Source organism: Prionailurus viverrinus, chromosome C2 (genome assembly GCF_022837055.1).
Source record: "Prionailurus viverrinus isolate Anna chromosome C2, UM_Priviv_1.0, whole genome shotgun sequence".
Lineage (NCBI taxonomy): Eukaryota > Metazoa > Chordata > Mammalia > Carnivora > Felidae > Prionailurus > Prionailurus viverrinus.
This window is the reverse complement of record NC_062569.1, coordinates 106,474,711-106,488,895: the sequence shown is the minus strand read 5'-3', so window position 1 is coordinate 106,488,895 and position 14,185 is coordinate 106,474,711. Positions and strand designations below refer to the sequence as shown.

General features: G+C 36.7%; 1 long non-coding RNA gene across 2 annotated transcripts in view; it reads left to right on the top strand.

Moving 5' to 3' along the window:
• Positions 1–2,168: 2,168 nt before the first annotated feature.
• Positions 2,169–14,185, top strand: part of LOC125175249 (uncharacterized) — a 32,677-nt gene continuing 20,660 nt past the window's right edge. Inside the window, exon 1 of one of the 2 annotated variants that reach the window (XR_007155715.1) lies at positions 2,169–2,199. This is a non-coding gene — a long non-coding RNA (uncharacterized LOC125175249). Of the gene's footprint in view, positions 2,200–11,421; positions 11,588–14,185 lie in introns of those variants that run through there. The other variant, XR_007155714.1, reaches the window with a different exon arrangement.

Genomic DNA, 14,185 nt, shown 5'->3' with positions numbered 1-14,185 from the left:
TGCAGAAAAAAAAATGAGGAAGCTTTTTTGTATTATGTACTAACATGAACTGATGTCACACATGTAGTTAAAGTTATATAAATGAGGAGACAAAAAATAGTTATGTGTTCATGCAGACTATCTCTGAAAAGTGGTATAAACCTGACTGTGTCTAGGAAAACTGGATGTCAGGTGAATAAGTTTGAAAAGGTGATTGTTTTTATTGCATGCTTTATTGTACATTTTAAATTTTGAATGTTTCAGAATGTATATTATACATTCAAAATAAAAATAAACAATAAAATAATAAAATAAAAAATAAAATAAATAAAAAAATAAAGTACAGTATTTGAAGAGATCATATCTGGATTTTAGAGTTCTGATCTTCCCAATTATTCTATGTTGTAATCGACCCTGCCTTTGCTTAACATATTAACTTTCAGTCCCAGCTACTAAATAACCCTAACCATTTGTTATGTCTGAGTACAATTCCAGAGAATTATGCAGTTTTGTCTTACCAATGAAGTTCTCTTGGATTCTTTCCCCTTCTCTGAATTGTGGTAAGGACAGTTGGTGCTCTGTCTAGAACTACTGAATTGGTGCACCCATTTTGCAGCTACTCTGAGTGTTGGCTGGGAATTTCACCCTTTCCTGGAAGGTTATCTTTGGCCAACAGAAACCATCTAACCCTGGGATGCATGGGAGGTTATGGTACCCTTCTCAGAGGAGGTTTACATCCAGTGGTGACTGATACAAAAGTAAAACAGACAGACACAAATAAAAAATGCTCAGCTCAGCTCTATGGATCAATTTGAAACAACTTTGTTTTCATTTATGGTCCAGAGATCCCCATGGAATCAGGAGCCAAGGTTGCATATTTATTTAGCTTCTCCCCCCACCCTATCCTGATTTCTTTACTTCCTCACCAGTTTCTTCTGATAACTTTTGCTGGGAGAGTCTATAGGATACTATTTAACAGCATAATAAGAAATACATTTTGTGAGTGTAGGTGAATGCATGGGTGGTGTGCCTGTGCAGAGCGGAATCAGCATTATTGAGAAGGTCAGTGATGTCTATCCTTTGTAGGTGGACTTTACAGAAGAGCATGGTCTAAGTATTTTAGCAGCAATGAAAACGGTAGAATCCTGGAGTAGCAGAGGCTTGGCAACAGCATTTAACTATCAAAAGCTGGGTCATCATGGCAGCCAGGAGGACCTGACTTAGAAAGATCTACTAAAAACAGCCAATGTAACATATATTATAGGACTAAGACAGATGCACAGCCAACAGGGCATTATTTAATATATAGTCAAAAGACATTGAGACTGGATGGGTAGTCATACTCCCTTACTCATTTTCCAGATCTGATTCACAACTAACACTCAAATCCATTAATCAAAAGAGGGACCAGTTTCCCATGAGAAAGGGCCTTACAACATTATAGAGTAAATATTTGGTAATAAGTCTCCCAGTCTTATCATAAATAATCTATGCCATTTACTTGAGTCATATACTGAAAACAAGGTAATGCCCAGCTATTTTGAAGACTTCTTCAGGTGATCTGTTTCATACTGAATGAGTTGTAGTAGTTTATCTTTTTTGAGGAATTGATTTATTTCACCTAAGTTGTCAAATTTATGTCTGTAGAGTTTTTTGTAGTATTCTTTATTTTTATTTGATATCTGCAGTGCTTGTAATAATATCCCCTATTTCATTCTCATTTGATAATTTCTGTCTTTTCTCTCTTTGTCCTTTATCAGTCTTCCTAGAGTCTTGTCATTTTCTTTATTGATCTTTTCAAAGAACCAGATCTTTGCTTATTGATTTTTTCTACGCTATTTTCTGCTTCCAATTTCATTTGTTTCTGCTTTTATTTTTATTTTTTCCTTTTTTACTGATTTTTGGGAGTTTATTTTGCTCTTCTTTTCTATGGCCTTCAGATGAAGCTTAAGTTATTCATTTAAAAGCTTTCCTCTTTCTTTTTTTTTTTTTTTTTCAACGTTTTGATTTATTTTTGGGACAGACAGAGACAGAGCATGAACGGGGGAGGGGCAGAGAGAGAGGGAGACACAGAATCGGAAACAGGCTCCAGGCTCCCAGCTGTCAGCACAGAGCCCGATGCGGGGCTCGAACTCCCAGACCGCGAGATCGTGACCTGGCTGAAGTCGGACGCTTAACCGACTGCGCCACCCAGGCGCCCCAAGCTTTCCTCTTTCTAATGTATGTATTATATATGCTATAAATTTCCTTCTCAGAACTATTTTAGTTGCATCCTATAAATTTTGCATTTGTATTTTCATTTTTATACCGTTCAATGTACTATTTTGATTTTTCTCAAGATTTCTTCTTTGGCCCATGGATTATTTAAAAGTGTATTTTTTAGGTGGAGCTGGGTGGCTCAGCTCATCTCAGCTCAGGTCTTGATCTCAGGGTCATGAGCTCAAGATCTGTATGGGGCCCGGCGTTAGGCATAAGCCTACTCAAAAATAAAATAAAATAAAAAAATAAAAGTGTATTATTTAGTTGCCAGGTGTTTGGAAATATTCCTGTTATCTGTTACTGTTACCTTGATTCCATTGTGATCAGAGTACACATCTGTATGATTTCACTTCTTTTACATTATTTGAGGTTTCTTTTATGGGCCTGGATAAGGTTGGTCTTTGTACATGTTTCAATAGCACTTGAAAATTATATGTGTTGTAATGATATTGGATGGAGTTTTCCATAAATGTCAATTAGGTCCTGTTGATAGATGCCATTGTTGAGTCTACATCTTTACTGATTTTCTAGTTATTTCATCAGTTGTTGAGAGAGGGGTGTTAGATCTCCAACTATAGTTGTGGATTTATTTCTTCTTTCAGTTCTATCAGTTTGCTTCATATATTTTGAGCTCTTTTGTTTAGTGGAGACGTATTTAGGATTGTTATGTATTCTTTTTCATTATATAGTATCCTACTCTGCCTGTCATACATTTGATCTGAAGCCTACTTTAGTTGATAATAATGTAGCCTTCTTTTTAATTGGTTTTCCATTCCTTTACTTTTAACCTGCCTATATTGTTATATTTGAATAGAGTTTTTAATAGGAAGCAAGTGGTTGGATAATGTTTTTAAATCCACTGTGCCAATCTTTGTTCTTACTTGGTGTATTTAGACCCTTTACAGTCATTGAATTCAATAGCTATAGGACTTAAGTTTACCATTTTACGTTTTCTGTTTGTTCTCTGTTTTTGTTTTTGTTTTGTCCTGTTTCCTTTTTACTATGTTCTTGTGAGTTCCATATATATGGAAAGAGAGTCGGGGGGGGGGGGGCGGGTAGGGGCAAAAAGAGAGAGAGAGAGAGAGAGAGAGAGAGAGAGAGAGAGAGAATCCTAAGCAGGCTCCAAGCTCAGCACAGAACCCAACACGAGGCTCCATCCCACAATCATGAGATCATGACCTGAGCTGAAATCAAGAGTCAGACACTTAACTGACTAAGACACCCAGGCACCCCACTAAATATATTTTAAAATTCAATTTTGATTTTTCAATAACATTTTTTCAGAGTAACTCTTTTTATAGGCTTTTTTTTTTCAACTTTTATTTATTTTTGGGACAGAGAGAGACAGAGCATGAACGGGGGAGGGGCAGAGAGAGAGGGAGACACAGAATTGGAAACAGGCTCCAGGCTCCGAGCCATCAGCCCAGAGCCCGACGCGGGGCTCAAACTCACGGACCCCGAGATTGTGACCTGGCTGAAGTTGGACGCTTAACCGACTGTGCCACCCAGGCGCCCCTTTATAGGCTTTTTAATGCTTGCTCTAGCTATTATGTTTTATATACATAACTTAACATGGTTCACTGGTGTCATTTTTGCCAATTCTACTGAAATATTAGGAAGTTTATCTCCCTTTATGTCCTTCTATTCTCCCTTATTTATAATATCTTGTCTTAAATATTTCTTCTGTATTCATTTAGAAACACATTAGTTTATAATTTTTGCTTCAATCATCAACTATAATTTGGAAAACTCAAAAGCAGAGGACAGCTGATTGTATCCATCCATATTTTTACTTACTGTTTTCTTTTTTCCTAATGCTTAAAAGTTCCTTCTTCTGTTCTTTCCATTTTGTTTAGAAAATTTCCTTAAGTCATTCTGTTAGTGTAGGTCTATTGGTGACAAATTCTCTCTGTTTTCCTTTAGGTAAGAGATTATCCCTTTATTCCAGATGGACATTTTCACTCGATATAGAATTATGGTATTATATTTCTTATGATACTTCTGGCCTCCATGGCATTTGATGAGAAATCTGATGTCACTGGAATTGGTTTCCCCTTTTAGGTATGGTGTTGTTTCTCTGTGGCTGCTTTCATAATTTTTACTTTGTTTTTAATTTTAGGAAGGTTAATATGATATATTCTGGTGTGAATATCTTTGAAATTATTCTACTTGATCAGCTTTCAAATCTGTAGCTTTATATCTCTGGTCAAATTTGATATGTTTCAGCCATTATTTCTCTGAATATTTTTTCAGCTCCATTTTTTTTTTTTTTCTCCTCTCTCTTCAGGACTCTAATAGCATAAACGTTAGATTATTCATTATGGTTCCACAGGTCACTGGGGCTCAGGTTGTTTGTTTGTTTGCTTCCCAGCCTATTTTCTCTCTGTTCAAATTAATTTATACTGTTCTCAATTCTGGTTCGCTGATTCTTTCCACTGTCCCTTCATCTTGATATTGAGCCCTTCTACTGAGTATTTTCTGTTTTTTTTTTCCTTTTTTTTACTCCTAAAATTTTCACTTTTTTCTTATTTCATCTATGTATTTATTGAGACTCTCTATTTCTTTGCTGATATTTTCTATTTTTTATTTGTTTCAAGCATGTTCACAATTCCCTGTTAAAGCATTTTTATTGTGGCTGATGTGAAATATTTGTCACTTAATTCTAACATCTCTGTTATCCTCATGTTGGCATGTCCTGATTATCTTTTTTCAGTCAGTCTGAGAACTTTCTGTCTCTTGATATGATTTTTTATTAAAATGTGGAAATTTGATTGAAATTGTTAAATGATAAGACTCCAGTCTTATAATTTATGACTGTGGATCTTGTTAATTTTATGTTATAAGACTCTAGATCTTATTTTACACTTCTATTTCACTGGATTTCTCTGACAGTGATCCAGGGTCTTTCTCTTTACAGCCAGGAAGAGGTAAAAGTCCAGGTACCCTAATCAGTCTCCATTGCTACCCAAGATGGGGTGGAGGGGAACCTCATTAGTGCTAGATGGTATGGGAGTTCCAGCCCTCCATGTTCTTTTTACTAACGCCACAGTGTAAATGGCCTCATTACTGTTTGGTTATAGTGAAAGTCCTGACTCTCCACTAGGTTTCCTCTGACTCTATCCCTACCACCACCCAAGGAATAGGAGGAGGAGCATCTCATTACAATTGGCTTAGGTAGAAGTTTAGGCTCACGGTATAGTCTCCACTGACACTGAGGTGGTGGACTGGCCTCACCCCCACTGGTTTAGGTCATGAAAGTTCCAGATCCCTACTTGACCTTTTCTGATATGACCCTACTGGGGCTCTGGGTATACCTCCTTACAGCTAGAAGAAAATGGACTCTAGGTTCACCAGTCAACATTTGCTGGCATAGGTAGTGGTGGGGTCATAGTTTTTTCTGTGTTGTTTGGCTCCAGTAGAGCAGTTATTGTCAAAGAGTTTTCCATTTTGTTAGTCTGCCTTATTCCTGGTTCTTTGGCTAGAGAGAGTAGTCTGTTGTTGTTGTTGTTGTTGTTGTTGTTGTCTGTATCCATTGGTGGTCTGGGTTACCAGCTTTTTCAGCTTCAAGTCTGGAATATATGGGCAAAAAAGAAAACCTGAAGAACTCACTACTACGTTGTTCTTTGTATACTGAGATCAGGTAGTCAGCCTTTTTTTTTTTTTTTATCCTATGTTTCAGAGTCTCTTATATATGTTTTATATATAATGCCCAGAGTTTTTATTTGTACATAGTTGGAAGAATAGCAAAAATTACTTACGTGCCATTTTCCTGGAAGCAGAAGTCTTTAGACTTAAAAAAATAAATCTTCACTGTTTTAGGATTTATGTTTCCCCTATTCAATCAAAACGAAATTTCATATTGTATGTCCCTCCAGAAACAGAAATTTTCTCACTCCTTTCTATTCCCAGAGGTTTAAAAATAAATCCTGTAGCCCTTTCTATTCCTCAAACTGATATTTCCCTATTCTGACTTTAATAAATGCTTTCATCAAGTAGCAGTTGATCAGATGGTTTGTGTGACCTGATAGGGTGACACAGAACCTCTTTTCAAACTGACAGAATATTCAAAGCCTTTACTCTTTCCACCAGTAAAGCTGCTTTGTAAATGCCAGATTCTTTTAAAATTGTATTGCTTGCCAGTGCATGCATTATTCATCTGACTGAGATATCCCACACTGTCAGGGGGGAAATTGCAGGAAATCTATCTCTGAGCTTCTCTTTGATGCTGTGAGAAGATTCAGAATGAGTGGACTGGAAGATGATTGTATTTTTCCTTTACCTTCTGGTTAAACTGACAATATCTGCCTCATGCCTTATATTACCATATGACTTGCCACTGAGGAGGATGACCCTAAGAGCTTGAGTCACCCAAAAAAAGAAAAACCAGCTGTGTGATCCAAGTGTCACTGAGGAGATACTGATGCTGACAAATGGCCACATACATGTCTTTAATTCTGCACATGATGCTTTCTGAGTGGGACAATGACTTATTTTGTAAGGTAGCAACAGAAGCACAAGCTGAAAGGCATCTAAATATATTTTCCCCAGTATAAAATTTACAAGGCCAGATCTTAAACTAGAGAGACTTATACAAAGGCTAGAAAGGACTTCAGAGGTCACTGAATCTTAACCCCTTCCCTCTCCTGCCACACTATAGGTAAGGAAACCACCTCACTATAGGCTGCCACACTTCCCTCTCCTGCCACACTATAGGCTTCAGTGACTTGGCCAGCCTAACTAGTGGCAAAACTAGGACTCCAACTGAGACAACCGATTTTCACCCAATATACTTTTATGCATACCATGTGGCCACCAATAAGGACTTTTAAAATGCTAGTTAATTATCCTAGACTAAAGCAGAAAATTATCAACGTACCATAGAAGTGCCATCTATGTGAACTCTGGGAACTGATTCCCATAAGAACCAGGATTTCGATGACTAAGTCATTCAAAAACACCAGGATGCTACAGAAAATGGGATGTGATTCATCCAGTGGGTAGACTCTTCCCTGTGATAATCTATTCCCAAGACTTCTTTCTGGTCAGCTGAAAAGTGAGCCAAAACTGGACCACTGGGAGGTTGCTACAAATCAGTATAGCACAAGTTTACTTGTCTTCCAAAGTAGGTCCTTGTTGGTCAACAGTTCCAGGACTCCTTTCTGATTCCATTTTGGAGAATGACCTCAAGCTGACCTATACTCTCCTGAAAGCTTAAATTGGATGTGGTTTCCAACTTCCTTTGCTATCCTAAATTACATAGCTCTTCTGCACAACTGTTTCAAAAGTTGTAGATTCTATACGGAGTTATAAGAGTACTAGTAGTTTATAAAATAGCTGTTTATATGTTTAAGTATAACCTACATAGATATGAAGGTTCCAATATGAGTTCATACAGCCTAGATATGTTTTATGAAATATATTTGATATTAAAAGTCACTTCAGATTAATGTTTCTGTTATCATTCACTGTGAGAAAAAAAAAAGAGAGAGGAATTAGGTATTTTTCTAATACCCATATTTTTTGGAACCCCAAATCAGGGCACATATTAAAGAAATATGATAATAAGTAAAACTTGAATTCTCTAAAGATCCAGATATTTTGATTTTCAGAGACAATCATAACCAAGATCTCATAACCCCATTCTTTTCTCAAAGTTCCTAATTATAGGAATGACTGGAATTAATCTTTTTAATTTTTACCTTAGTACTTTTTGAATCTTTTATTTCTATTAGATCTTAGTTTTTTATAAATATATGAGAATCAGTCAAATCTAATAGTACATAAAAAGCAATAAATAAATATTGATTAATAAATAGGAAAAGAGGAGTTCATGTAGTAGATAAAACAAGGAGTGTGTGAGGGGTTTTAATATAAGAGTTTTTTGCAAGACATTTCTCCCTGGGTCTCTTGTTCTGTAAATTTTCTGAGCAAAGATGTTAATAGCTTTTGTTCCCAACTACCTTTTAAAGGGTATTTGTATGGCAAACAGCTTTGGAAGATAGAGAAACTATCTTCTTCCTCCAGGGCAAAAGAAAGATTTATTTGCTGTTCAGGATAATAAAGATAAGGTTTTCTTCTAGGGTAAAGATTGGGCAGGTTTACTAACAGATCTTTTGGAAAACTGGGATTTCTTTAACTGGAGATTCCTTAGATGTGTAGTCACCCTGTGCACAGCATCCACTTGGGCAACGCCACATGAAACTTGGGGTGGTAAGGGAAACCGAGTAGAACAATGTAATAAATGTAAGAAATCTCTTTGTCCCTTACCCAGGGACCTTATGTTGTCTACAAAACTATGGGAGGCAACTGAACAGATTCAAAGATTAAAATTTCAGACCTTTCATAGTTCTTGGCAAAAGGTAACATTATCGATGTTCAAATGTTACACTTGCACCATTCTTAGCTATGACATCTACCTTAGTGATTGAAACTGGGTGGGCCTAATAAGGAATCCCATGGAAGAGCATGACTAGCCAAAGAAACAGGATTAAACATTATGTGAGTGGCTCATCTCCTAGTCAATTATGGTAATATATTTTAACTGAAGACACTATCACATTTCACATTCTCGTCCAAGCAATATATAAATGTGTGAGTGCCACTGTTGGTGGTCTTGAAAGGTAATGAGAGGGGCATTACCCAGCTAAATGCTGCCATGGGCACAACAATTATATCCTCTGCTTTGCTAAATTCTGGGTGTTCTTGCAGTGGGTTACGGCACCCATTGACATTTCCTGTTCAAGACTATAATTTGATGTTGCCATGACGGCTTTTTTACCCTGACTTTTAAACTCTTCTAAATATGGTTAGTAAGACATTTCAAAGCACGGTGGCTTACAAGTTAAAACATTGAATCTGAATTCTCGAAAACGGAGCCCTACCTTGTTGTATCTGGCATCAGGCCATTTGGACACATACTTCCTGTTCCATAAAATATTGAAGATGTGAGTGTAAGGGTGAGTGAAGAAGGAGAACAGCTGAATATAGATACATAACTGAAATGAATAAACTACCTGGCAACTCAGAGGAAATGTTTGAACTGTGCTGTCAATACACCAGCCACTAGTCACGCACGGCTGTTGAGTACTTGAAATATGGCTACTCCAAATTGTGATATGCTATGAGCAGAACATACATGCCAGATTTTGAAGACTGAGCATAAAAGCAAAATGTAAATACTCATCAATACATTTTATATTGATTACATTATTGAGATAATATTGTAGATACATTGGATTAAATAAAAAACTATTAAAATTAATTTTATTTTTAACCTTTTTTTTCCCATGGCTACTAGAAAATTTTTAAGTTCTGTATGTAATTTTTTCTATTCTATTCTATCACTAGTGGACAGTGCTATTCCAGACTATTCTTTTTCATCTACCTTAGTAATATGAACTGAGTGGTCTACAAGGAATCTTAGGGCTGACCCAATAGTTATAAACTAAACGGTGTCAACTGTTACACAGTAAATGAAAGAATTAAATCATTTGAAGGCTTTTAAATAGACCACAAGTTTCTTGAGGGCAAAGGTCATATATTGTCATAACCTTTACTTTTCCCTACTGACGTGATTAGGCTCTCACTTAGTTCAATAATTTTTGCCAGATGAATGAGTAATAAGGAAATCCAGGGTGTATGTGTCGGCGGCGGGGGGATGGGTACCTGCAAGTGCAGTGGTTCGGTATACAAAGAAATTGTGCATATTAAGTCTGAACAGGATGCCTGTATATCGTTTCTCCTAGCGATCATTTATACTCTTCATTTAAGAAGGCAGCCTTCCTGTACAATTTATCTTCCAATAAGTCTCACTGCCTCTCTAGAGATATGGGCTGGAAATGCTTATTTTTCTTATGCATTATCTTCTTCTTTCAGAACATACAGAGCAGTCATGGGGGTTAATTAAAGTGGGAATCACTTGTGCACAGATGAGTAAGTTAGTAGATACGTAAGCCATAGAATTTTCAAATTATCTTAAGATCATGGCCTTATAAAAGCACTCAATACGTTGTGTGTATAGAGACATAGAGAGTCCTAATAGAGAGGACAAAGCCAGCAGAATCTCTTTGATGTCCTTGCTCTGTCTCTATATATTACTTCATCTGCTGGTACGGAGTGATACAGTGAAAACGGAGCAATGTCCCTAAAATGTAAGATCCATGACCATTAGCACCCCTACATGTTGCAGCAGAAACTAATGGCTGGCATATGAAAGACAGACAGGGATGAAAGGACCATTGGTATGCTAACACATAAAAACAATATTTTGTGTGTTTTTTATTAGGTGCAGTGAATATTGATGCTGGTAGATGAAGGGTGATTGCCACATATCACTTTTAAATAATAGTTTCATGTATTTATTCTGTGCTAGGAAATGCATATTATAAATTAGGGACACTTGGAAGAGAAATGTTATTCTTGTTTTATAATTAAAAATACACTAAGTCTGAGAGAGATTAAGCCACTTCTTTAGGGACATTAGAATGCTCAGCAGTGAAAGAGTCAGAATTTGAACCCAAGTCTAGTCTAACTGCAAAACCCCATGCTCTTTCTAGTTAACCAATGCAATATCCTCTCTGATGTAACAATGAAATTATTATAATGATAATGATAGAGGAAAAACACAAATAGCATTGGGTATTATCCTCATCATCTTCCCATTTCCTGCCTTCCTCCATCTTTCCTTTCTCTTCCTCTCTCCTTCCTGCCATTTTCCTGTTTGTCTCCTCTCTCTTCCCACCCCACCACTCCCTGCACTTTCTTACTCTCCTTCCCCCCTCCTTCTTCTCTCCCTAGCAACTCTTCTTTTCTTAGTTCCTCTCCATTTTTCTTTTCCTCTTTTCCAGTTTTTACTACCTAAGCTTCAGTCCTGCCAATGCCCTCAGAGGACCTTGCTGTGTGATAGTCTGGTTACTGGAAAAATGCAAATGGCAATCGTAATAACTGAAGAGGTAAATATAACCCCAAAGTTCTTCAAAGATGTGAAGGTTTTTCCACTAAATACCATGAATATTCTACCAGCTTAGAGCCCTTGAATATTACAGCTTGGAACTTACCTAGCCTGGTACCCTCATTGCATACCAGATGGAACTCCAGCCAAACACAGGGACTACTCAAAGTGACCAAGGTTACTGGTGAAGAATCTTGGAACTCTTTTTTTTTTTTTTTCTAGGAAGCTGCATAGAAAACTAAATAGGAATGTGAACATGCAAACCTACTGGCTAGCACTGAGGGAGACCTGGAAAGGTGAAGTTCATTTCCTCATTGCACAAAGTTGTTGAGAGAAGATAAATGATATAATGCCTGTAAAAGTGCTCAGAGATCTTACAGAAAGAAGCCTGATTTAAATGTGAGTCAGTACTTATTTCCTGAATATTAAAGAACAACCTTTCATAGCCTTAAGCCAAGCCTGGAGAAAGAATTGTTGGACTATTTACCATTTTATGCCATTGAACTCAGATAATAAGAAGACCTCTCTTTATATATGATAAATGAGCATTGAATGGATGCCAAGGAGATGTCTGTTTTACCATTGTTTCTGTTCAATAAAAAAGCTCTTCTAGGTAAATATATAAGGTAGTGCCCGGACCCCTACAGATACAGTAGATGGATTCTAGTAGTTCCCTTCCTCTCGTTGATTCCCCAGCTGACCCTAAAAGAAAGTTTATTGCTGAAATCTAATCTGACTCACAGCAAGGTTCATCCTTTTATTCCAATGTGTACTTTCATTGAAAGAGGTAGCTTACTGTAGAGGGAAGATGCTGGACTAAGAGGCAAGCTGGATCCTGTACGTGGTTGTCAAGTACATTTAACTAACTGCCCAAGTGATTTGTGCAAACTGTAGAACCATTTGCTTCCCTACTTTCTCATCTGTAGAATGCATCAATCTCCACAAGTAAATATTAACTGAGATAATGTACATGAAGTTGTGTGCTCAGAGTCTGGCACACTGTGAGGCTCCATAAATATTAGCTCTTAATTATTGTTTTTGTTTAGATAAAAGTTTGTCTTAAGGTGTTAGGATTTACACTGTCAATATTTCTGCCTTTTGAAAAGCAGCTTCAGAAAATTGTGTTTATCACTCAACAGATTACAGCTCTGTGAACTGGAATTGTGTTTCAGAAGAACAGATTGATGCCTCACACACAGATGTCTTTCCCCATTCCCAAACCAACAGGGTAGAATGTTTTACAGATTGGATGCTTGGCAGAGAGCAGAATTCTGAAATAAAACTCCTATTGTTTTTTTCTTTTCTTTTCTTTTCTTTTCTTTTCTTTTCTTTTCTTTTTTTTCTTTTCTTTTCTTTTTTCTCTTTTCTTTTTTCTTTTCTTTTCTTTTCCTTTCTTTTCTCTCTTCTCTTCTCTTCTCTTCTCTTCTCTTCTCTTCTCTTCCCTTCCCTTCCCTTGCCTTCTCTTCTCTTCCCTTCCTTTCTCCTCCTCCTCCCCCTCCTCCTCCCCTTCTTCTTCTCCTCATTTTTTTTATTTAAAGGGAATTCCAACATTAGTTATTTATTTTATTCCATGGGAGGAAAAAAAAAAAAAGAAGAGCACATCTGTTTGCAATAGTGAATTGAAAGGTCTAAAAATAAATATGCTTTAAAGAAAAGAAACAAAACTTTGTTGGCACTCTAAATCCAATCGACACAGGAAAATGTTTGTGTTAGAGATGTTTGGCTTCTTTTAAAAAAGAAAAAAAGAGCAAATAATGTAGAATTATACAGTTCTAGTTAAGTGGTTTACCACATAAAAATGTGTTATTTTTACTCATCTGGTAAATAGTTTGAACTGTGACATCATGTCTTAACATTTATATTTCAATTCTGAACCTACCAGGCATCTGTCCTTTGCTTTAAGAAGAGATTGATGAGATATAAAAATTATTTCTTTGGTCTCTTAATCGAAAATTAGAAAGCAAAAAACCAAAGTACAGGTGAGATATCTATAGTTTGTGTTGGCTGTGCTCTTAAGAAATTCCATTGCCGGCTGTGGTGAAAAGTGCTTTATTTTGATACATATTTTGGATTGTGTCTGCACCTTTTTTTTTCACATCAAAAATAAAAATCATCCATTGTAAAATAGGCTTAGAAATACTGCTGTGACCATCTTACAGAGAAGGGAACAATCCTGCCAAATGACTTACATGGCAGTTGTCTCTTGGGAAGCCCAGATAAACTAAGATTAGGGAGGGACAGCGGCAGGGGAGTGATTAGGGTTGACAAGTAAAAGGGAGCTTAGAGGAACTGAAATAGAAAACAGATGGAGTAGATAAATATGGAAGGGCTGCTGGGGTATCTTGAAAGACAAACATTGGTTGCTCAGAAGCAACTGAGCCAGAAAATGCTTGAAAATGAGTTACTGACAGGAATTTGTTCAGGCAAAGAGAAGAGCCCAGGAAAGAGAGAGCTGGGTTAAGAAGGATTTCAATAGGTGAGAGCACAGGCTTGCTAGCTACAATCCCTCCTAAAAACAAAAACAAAAACAAAAACGAAAAAATGAAAAAAACACGACACTCATAGGAACAATAGCCAAGTGTCTGGCTTCCTTGGCGAAGAACCCAAGAAGTAAATAAACTGTTCTATTTGGATCAAAGGTGTATACTTGAATGTAGTTTGAATGTGAGATTTTTATATCTTTAGTTAAGTAAATTGTATTCACACTGGGAACGGTGTTTTAGGAAAGTAATCTGCAGCATGAAATGCTGGCAAGATAATTATGAATACTGAGCCCTTGAGTAGTGGATCAAGCTAAATTGGACTTTATAGTTTCATTTTACCTATCTATAAATGGGTAAATGCATTACATATAACACACATCGCATGTATAAATATGCTTAAGTGGCTGGGAATAGAAAGCCCTTGTTTTGTAATAGGGTACATTAGGCTGTCTCTGAAGAAATCTTATAAATAACTCTTGGCATTGCCTAATATTCCAAGCTTTCTACCTTCTCC